Consider the following 9,019-nt stretch of genomic DNA (forward strand, 5'->3'; position numbering starts at 1 on the left):
GTTCAGGGGATGGTTGTAACTATGTTTGTCTTATCAATGGTTTGATAAGTGAGGTTGCTCCTGCTTCTAGAAGTATCTATTTTTCATTTTCAAATTTATAGAGATATAAAAGAGCCATTTGTGCAGAAGGGAAGTGGCATCCAGACCATTTCTCTTTGAGCTTCAGTGCCATTTGGAACATGTTTGATAAACTAGGGTGTCTCAGACTCACAAGTATTGGGAGAAAAGAGCAACAGTGGCCCATTAAAGGAAACTCAATATAAGTGAAGTGAGGTACTGGCTGGGACTGAACACTTGGGTCACTGCTGATAGGGAGAATGTGTGGCAGATGCTGACTTCTGTATCAGGATTATCAGTGGTGTTTGAAGCCTGTTGAAGTGGATTGCGGTGAATGTTCGTTCAGTCACACCACTCACCCCAGTTAGTTAAGGGCCATAAGAAGGCAGAAAGGCAGGTTCATCCTGAGTCAGGGTTTGTGAGAGTGATGCCGTGCAATGGGCAGAGAGGCTAGGGAAGCACCTATCAAACGATGATGTACTTCAGAGGCGCATATTACATTTGCAGATTTCAAGCTCCATTCATTCCATATTGAATGGGGCCTAGGAATATGCATTGTAGCAAGTACCCCTGGTAATTCAGAGGCAATAGTTCATGGACCACACTTGGAGAAACACAGTTTTGACTAATGATAGAAGAGAGGAAATAGTAAACAATGGACAATATTCTTCCTAAGCTTGATAAGATGAGAAACGAATACAGCAGGAGCTAATAGATGGAGAGAAAGTCAGGTGGAATGGATGGAATGAATGAGGTTACTGAATATCAGGATGAGGGGAATTTCATCCTGAGGAGAATATGAATAAGAAGCATTTTCAAGCAAGATAAAAATCAGATACGACTTTTCCTACTGAAAAGTCTGAAGTTAAAACAGTGCTGTTTGTTCAGAAATCGACAAATCAACAATGAAATGAGAGGTCTCAGAATATAGTGTGCACGTATGAACACAATGAAAGGTAAAGGTGACATTATAAATGTGTAGGGTCACAGAATATGAACAAGGTGACATAATAACATACAGAAAGGACATTTTGTCTTTTGTGTCACACTGTGTCTCATCCCCCACAGGAAGTAGGAGCACATGTCCAATGGCATTTAATTAGTAGACATTTTTGAAAACTGAGAGAATATACAACTGCCCAACAGTCAGAGTACCCCTACCCCTTCTATATAGAGAGGCAGGAGCGACTGATCCCAGGTACCTCCAGGGAATTGAAGAGCTAATATTTAGTGAGCAATGAGTGTATGATTTTGAAATAGATTTTCAACATCACATCTTGTCACTTTTCAGTGTTTTCTACAGATAGAATAGAACCAAGAGAAATGAAGAAGTGTGGTGGTGAGGGAACAGGCTTAGATACAGAATGCCAAATAGCTCACTGATGGCTTAGGCTACCCGCAAATTGGATACAAATGCTAAAATCACATCCCTGTGGTAGTGAGGGAGAGCAATGATCTTAGGTTTATGGTCAGGAAGAGATTTCTATGGGAATCCTATGGAGGGGTTACTCAACGTTTTACTGGTGTTCAACTTCAGCATATTGCCTAACCCATTTAAGGACTACTCTTTGTGTAGTATTTGATAGATTAATATATATTTTAATACATTTTTCTACCCAAATTTTCCTTATTAAATTAAAAAACTGTGGTTCAGAGTGATAAAGGGTATTGAAGTTGGTACCATTAGAATATAAATAATATTTTTCTGGCCAGGTTCAGTGGCTTATGCCAGCGGGCAGATCACCTGAGGTTAGGAGTTCAAGACCAGCCTGGCCAACATGGTGAAACCCTGTGTCTACTAAAAATACATATATATATATACATATATATACACACATATATATGTATATATACATAGCTGGGCGTGGTGGTGGGCACCTGTAATCCCAGCCACTTGGGAGGCTGAGGCAGGAGAATCGCTTGAACTCGGGAGATGGAGGTTGCAGTGAGCCAACATCGCGCTACTGCACTCCAGCCTGGGTGACAGAGTGAGAACCTGAAAAAAAAAAAATATATATATATATATATATATATATATATATATATGTATATATATGTATATGTATACACACACACACACATATATATAAACATTTTTCTGAATAGACATACTGATAAGGTTTGGCTCTCTGTCCCCATCCAAATCTCATCTCGAATTGTAATCCCCACACGTCAGAGGAGGGACCTGGGGGGGGAGTGATTGGATCACAGGGGCAGTTTACCCCATGCTGTGCTCCTGATAGTGAGTTCTCAAGACATCTGATGTTTTTTTAATAAGGAAGTTTCGCCTGTTTTCTTTTTCCTGCTGCCTCATGAAGAAGATACTTGCTTCTCCTTTGCCTTCAGCCATGATTGTAAGTTTCCTGAGGCCTCCCCAGCCACGTGGAACTGTGTCAATTAAACCTCTTTCCTGAGAGGTGCTCCAGCCTCCGCGCGATCCGCAGTCAGCGCCGCAGCGCCCGGCCTCCCTCGCGCCCTGCAAGTAGCGCCCCCGCCTGCGGCCCAGAGTGCACTCGCGCCTGCGCCAGCTCCCTTAAAAATTTCGCGCCACAGCCAAGGAGATGAAGGCGACCCAGAGCGGGGCGCAGCCGGCGCTGCTGCCCACGAAGGAAGTGGACATCAGCCGCAAACAGGACGAAGGCGTGCTGAAGGTCATCAAGAGTGAGGACACAGGTACAGAGATGCCCATGATTGGGGACTGAGCCTTTGTCCACTACACTGGCTGGCTGTTAGAGGGCACAAAGTTTAACTCCAGTCTGGATTGCAAGGACAAACTCTCCTTTGACCTGGGAAAAGGGGAGGTCATCAAGGCTTGGGACATTGCCATAGCAACTGTGAAGGTGGGGGAGGTGTGCCACATCACCTGCAAACCAGAATATGCCTAGGGTTCAGCAGACAGTCCTCCAACGATCCCCCCACAATGCCACGCTTGTGTTTGAGGTGGAATTGTTTAAGGAAGAAGATCTGATGGAAGAGGAAGATGGGGGAATCATCCGCAGAATAGGGACTCACGGTGAAGGCTATGCCAAGCCCAATGAGGGCGCTATGGTGGAGGTTTCACTGGAAGGGTACTACAAGGACCAGCTCTTTGACCAACAGGAGCTTCGCTTTGAGGTTGGTGAGGGGGAGAACCTGGATCTGCCTTATGGTCTGGAGAGGGCCATTCAGCACTTGGAGAAAAGAGAATATTCCACTGTGTACCTCAAGCCCAGCTATGCTTTTGGCAGTGTTGGGAAGGAAAAGACCCAAATCCCGCCAAATGCCCAGCTGAAATATGAATTACACTTAAAGAGTTTGGAAAAGGCCAAGGACTCTTGGGAAAAGAATTCAGAACAGAAGCTGGAACAGAACACTATAGTGAAAGAGCAGGGCAGTGTGTACTTCAAGGAAGGCAAATACAAGCAAGCTTTACTACAGTGTAAGAAGATTGTGTCCTGGCTGGAATATGAGTCCAGTTTTTCCAGTGAGGAAGCACAGAAGTCACAGGCCCTTCAACTGCCCTCTCCCCTCAACCTGGTCATGTGTCAGCTGAAACTACAGGCCTTCTCTGCTGCCATTGAAAGCTGTAACAAGGCCCTAGAACTGGACAGCAACAACGAGAAGGGCCTCTTCTGCTGGGGAGAGGCCCACCTGGCGGTCAATGACTTTGAACTGGCTCGGGCTGACTTCCAGAAGGTCTTGCATCTCTGCCCCAACAATAAAGCGGCCGGGGCCCAGCTGGCTGTGTGTCAGCAGCAGATCCGCAGGCAGCTTGCCCAGAAGAAGTAGCACTATGCCAACATGTTTGAGAGGCTGGCTGAGGAGGAGAACAAGGCCAAGGCAGAGGCTTGCTCAGGAGACCATTCCACCGACACAGAGATGAAGGCGGAGCAGAAGAGCAACACGGCAGGGAGCCAGCCTCAGGTGGAGACAGAAGCGTAGCCCTTCTCCACCAGCCCTACTCCTGAGGCTGCTTGCCCCCAAGTCTCCCTACCCCACCCTGTTAGTTTTCTAAAAACTAAAGAATTTTGAGTGAAAAAACAAACAAATAAAAAACAACAACAACAAAAACCCTCTTTCATTTATAAATTATCCAGTCTCAGGTGTTTCTTTATAGTAGTGTGAAAATTGACTAAAACACATAATTTCACCTTCGAAGGTGAATCCTCCTTGGTTCTCATGTAACCAATGCTTCAACACTCCTCTTTAAAAGGGCTTTCTTTTAATGTTGGAAAAATTTCCCAAAACTAAAAGTGCAATAGAGACATATTAAATTTAGCAACCAAGGTGAACAATGTCTACTTTGTTTCTTGTTTCCTCTAGTCACTGTGCTCCCTGGTCACTCCCACACCCTAAATTCTGAAACATGTGGGCACTCAAATCAGTAAGACCACGGTGGCACTCAAATAAAAAGCCCACCCAGCAACCCTCTTACTTTCCCTAGGAGTTGTTTTTATTTGCTTTGGGTTAGCTGCTATACTTATCTGTCACCTGTGGCTGTAGACATTTGGTTGAGTTGTTGGACTTGCTGGTTCTTTGCAGACCCCACCTGAGTGAAAGGCTCTTGGAGAATAAACTTGAAAAAATCAAGCAAACCGATGCTCTTAACAGTGGACAGCACCAGGTGTCCTAAAAAATTAATCCCACCACAATGGGATGGGGTTATTTGTGCCCATTCATGGTGGTATGGGGACATTGTGATGCGTATTTATTGAGTAATGGCACGATAATAAGCATAGTTCCAAACATAGAAAGTAAAAATACAGCATTCAGTGCTCTTGGTTCTCCAGAGAGTATATAGGGCAGCAGAAGCTGTACCGTCACCTCATAAAATCCGTGTTTTTTATAGCTACATGCTGTCAGGTTGATTAAGGGAACTTCTCTAAACATTTATGTGTGTGCGTGTCTGTGTGTGTGCGTGTGTGTATGTGTTCACTGTATCTTCAAGTGTGAAGATTCCTTTATGAGCATACATCTGTGAAGCTGTATTTCTATCCATTTATAATTCAAGAACTTTAAACTCAGTTAAAGAATGCTCATGTCCCAAGAAATAGCAGCAGCAAGCATCTCTATTCAAAGTGAGGCTTTGTGTAGTGACAGTGCTGACCTTTGGCTCCAACATTAGAGCATATTTTATGATGTAATTATTCTTACTCTTTTCTGAGATGGAGTCTCTCTCTGTCACCCAGGCTGGAGTGCGGTGGTGCGATCTTGGCTCACTGCAACCTCCACTTCCTGGGCTCAAGTGATTCTCCTGCCTCAGCCTCCCGAGTAGCTGGGATTACAGGTGTGCACCACCACACCCAGCTAATTTTTGTATTTTTTTAGTAGAAACGGGGTTTCATTATGTTGGCCAGGCTGGTCTCGAACTCCTGACTTCTTGTGATCCTCCCACATTGGCCTTAGAGCATATTTTAGATCAGCGGGGAATAATCTCCACCAAGAACAGTAACAGCTTGGGCAAGGACAAGCACCTTGACAGAGTTTGTATAGCTCTTTGCAGCTTCCACTTGCACCTCTACTTTGTGCATTCTGTGGTCATTAAAACAGAAGAAAGTGGCCGGGCGCGGTGGCTCATGCTTGTAATCCCAGCACTTTGGGAGGCCGAGGCAGGCGGATCACGAGGTCAGGAGATTGAGACCATGGTGAAACCCTGTCTCTACTAAAAATACAAAAAATTAGCCGGGCGTCATGGCGGATGCCTGTAGTCCCAGCTACTCGGGAGGCTGAGGCAGGAGAATGGCGTGAACCCGGGAGGCGGAGCTTTCAGTGAGCCGAGATTGCGCCACTGCACTCCAGCCTGGGCGACAGAGCGAGACTCCGTCTCGAAAAAAAAAACACCAAAAAAACAGAAGAAAGCAGCTAGCCACAGCTTTGTAACTTCAGGAAGATAAGCCCGTACATGTAAAAGGACCGGTCGTCATGAGCATTTACAGCACCAGTCCTGTTATTTGAGGAAAAGTTTTAAAAAGCCAATTCTTATCTTTGAGGAAAGAAATAAGGCATTTTTTTGCTTTTAAGGAAATCGGTATTATGGGCTGCACTGTAGCAATAACCAAGAAGCCAGCTTTTATAATGTGACACAGCAGGCAAGCCAAGCTGTGTGAGTATGCTTGCTAAGGAGCACATGCGTGGAGCTGTGGGTATGTCGGGCATTAGGGCTCAGCATTTACTGAGAACAGCACTGTGCTCAGTGCTACACAGGTTTATATGGATCATCTCACAATGGCCACATAGTGAATATCCTCATTTTACATGCAGAAGAATTGGCTGAGGCACAATGAGGTTAAGCCACAGCCCCTGGCCCCCCAGCCTGGTGAGAGACAGAGCTAACATTCAGATGGATTTCATGGAGTCCATGAGCCCCTGCCCACCTTGCCCACTAACTTCAGAGTTAGTGTGTACCCGGGGTCATGAAAGGTCAAGCAGTGGGGAGAACTCCGAGTCAAACTATCTTAGCCTCCAGGGTGAGTTTCATGCTGTTTATTCCCTTTCACCATCAACAAGAGAAAAAACTCTAGGCTGTAGACGTATAAGTTCTCCCAGAGATGGAATAAGAGCTGTAAAATGTTTCCTTTTCCTATACTATTTTCATTCCATTTCTATTTTCTGTTATTTCTGTTGCTGCTGGAATTTCTCTGGACTCAGGCCCTGGTTACCTTATGCCTAAACCACCCATAAGCTTCCATGGTCATGCCTCACTTCTCAGTTACGCTTCTCTCTAACGGACCCTGTGTCCTCCGTCCTGATAATCATCCCACAGGAAAGGTCTGCTTCAGATGCTCCTCTGTTAAAAGGATGAAATTTATAAAACCCAGACTTTCCATGATCAGATCCTTCTGAGCACCTTTTGGGAAATTAACTTCTGCCCTACTCTCTACCCTAGCAGCTCAACTTAGCTCAACCCTCATCCTTTCTTCCAACACTCAACTATGTCCATTCACATTTTCCTTTTCTGTAAGACTTCCAGCTCTTTTCTTAGGCAAGTACCATAACTTCTTGAGGCAGAGTTAAAACTCCAAAACCAGCCCATTCCATGGTGTCCTTGTGTTTCCCCAATCCTTATGATGCTTTCTGTCTCATCTTCACTGGCTCTATTTCTACCTGTTATTGTCAGGTATTAATGTGCCATCTTCATGATTAGACTATAAATAGATAATTTATCTATTGTTTATAAATTATGTAATAATATATATTTATTATTTATATATTATCTACATAGATAATACATCTATCTTTATCCTGCCACCTAGAGCAGAGCCTAATCAATATATTCAATAAATAAATATAGTAATATATTCTCTTCTTTCAACAATCTTCTTTATTTCTGATTCTCCGCTGTGTTTTCTTCTTGTTCTCTGTCTTTATCTTTCATTTACATTCTTTTTTCATTTTCCTTATTCTCATATGACTGATATTTTATGAAAGTTTAAGCCCATGTTCTTTTTTTTTTTTTTTTGAGACGGAGTCTCTCTCTATCGCGCAGGCTGGAGTGCAGTGGCGTGATCTCGGCTCACTGCAAGCTCCACCTCCCAGGTTCATGCCATTCTCCTGCCTCAGCCTTCCGAGTAGCTGGGACTACAGGCACCCGCCACCACGCCTGGCTAATTTTTTTGTGTTTTTAGTAGAGACGGGGTTTCACCATGTTAGTCAGGATGGTCTTGATCTCCTGACCTCGTGATCTGCCTGCCTAGGCCTCCCAAAGTGCTGGGATTATAGTCCTGAGCCACCGCACCTGGCCCCTTCTTATTTCTTAATTAATTTATTTATTGAGGAGCCATGTAGGGAGACCTAGTGTACAAGCTTCCTGCATTTAGAATCAGTTGGACTTAATTTCTCTCTAATGCTTGTTTTCTTATCTATGATTTGGTGGTCATAATAATACTTATATAAGAGGGTATGATTATTCTGAGGACTTAGGGAAGTAAAGTGCTTAAAACGCTTATCACAGATCCTGACACACAGTAGCCTCTAAAAATTTGTTACCAGGCGCTGCGTTGGTAACATAAAAAAAAATTCTCCTGTTTTCAAGTATACTACTGTTTCACAGGGGAGAGAAAAAAACATAAAAATAAAATTAAAAGTTAATTTTAATTAACTTTTATTAAAAGTTTATTCTAAAGATATAGTAGGTAAAATTTTATCTGAAGAATTAAAAATGAGCAGGATACTATGATTCATTTTAAATTAATTTTTGTGCATGGTGAAGTGCAGGTCAAGATACATGTTTTTCCCCATTGTATTAGTCAGGGTTCTCCAGGAAAAGAGAACCAGCAGAACAGCAGAATGTCCATCTGTCCGTTCATCTATCTACCTATCTATATCAAGAGATTTATTTTTTAAAATTGGCTTACACAATTGTGAAGGCTTGGTTAATACAAAATCTACAGGTTAGGCCAGCATGCCTGAGACCCAGGGAAGTGAGGAGCCCCTCTGCCCGGCCACCCATCGTCTGGGAAGTGAGGAGCGCCTCTGCCCGGCCACCCATCGTCTGGGAAGTGAGGAGCGCCTCTGCCCGGCTGCCCTGTCTGGGAAGAAGTGAGGAGCACAAAACTTCAAGAATCCCCACACCTTCCATTTTTTATGTCTTGGAATGCAGCTGCCATGCTGATAGAAAGCTCAGCTAGACTGACGGAGGAGAACAGAGCCCCAAAAGTCAGCCAATAGTCAGCACAACTACCAGCCATATGATTTAAATCATAATGGAAGTTCTAGCCCTGGCTGAGCTCCATAGGAGTGAAACTGCAAGTGTGAGCTCATAGGAGACCACCAAATGAGTTTGACTCGTAAATATTTGGTGTAAGCAACTGTGAGAATGGAGTTTCCACCAGATGAGATTAGAAAGTTTACAGGTAAACAAGGTTTTGAACGTAAAGATCAGGAGTTCAGGTTTGAACACTGATAAGTTTGAGGTATCTCTAAGACGTCTAAAAAGAGTCAAATAAGCCTTTTGGGATTTTAGTTTGCAGTTTGGGAGAGAGGT

At 43.9% G+C, this 9,019-nt stretch overlaps 1 pseudogene; it reads left to right on the top strand.

The window, feature by feature from the left end:
- The first annotated feature begins 997 nt into the window (after positions 1 to 997).
- On the top strand, positions 998 to 3,978 carry LOC100583304 (annotated as a pseudogene).
- Positions 3,979 to 9,019: the final 5,041 nt, after the last annotated feature.

The sequence above is a fragment of the Nomascus leucogenys genome, chromosome 22a (assembly GCF_006542625.1).
Source record: "Nomascus leucogenys isolate Asia chromosome 22a, Asia_NLE_v1, whole genome shotgun sequence".
Lineage (NCBI taxonomy): Eukaryota > Metazoa > Chordata > Mammalia > Primates > Hylobatidae > Nomascus > Nomascus leucogenys.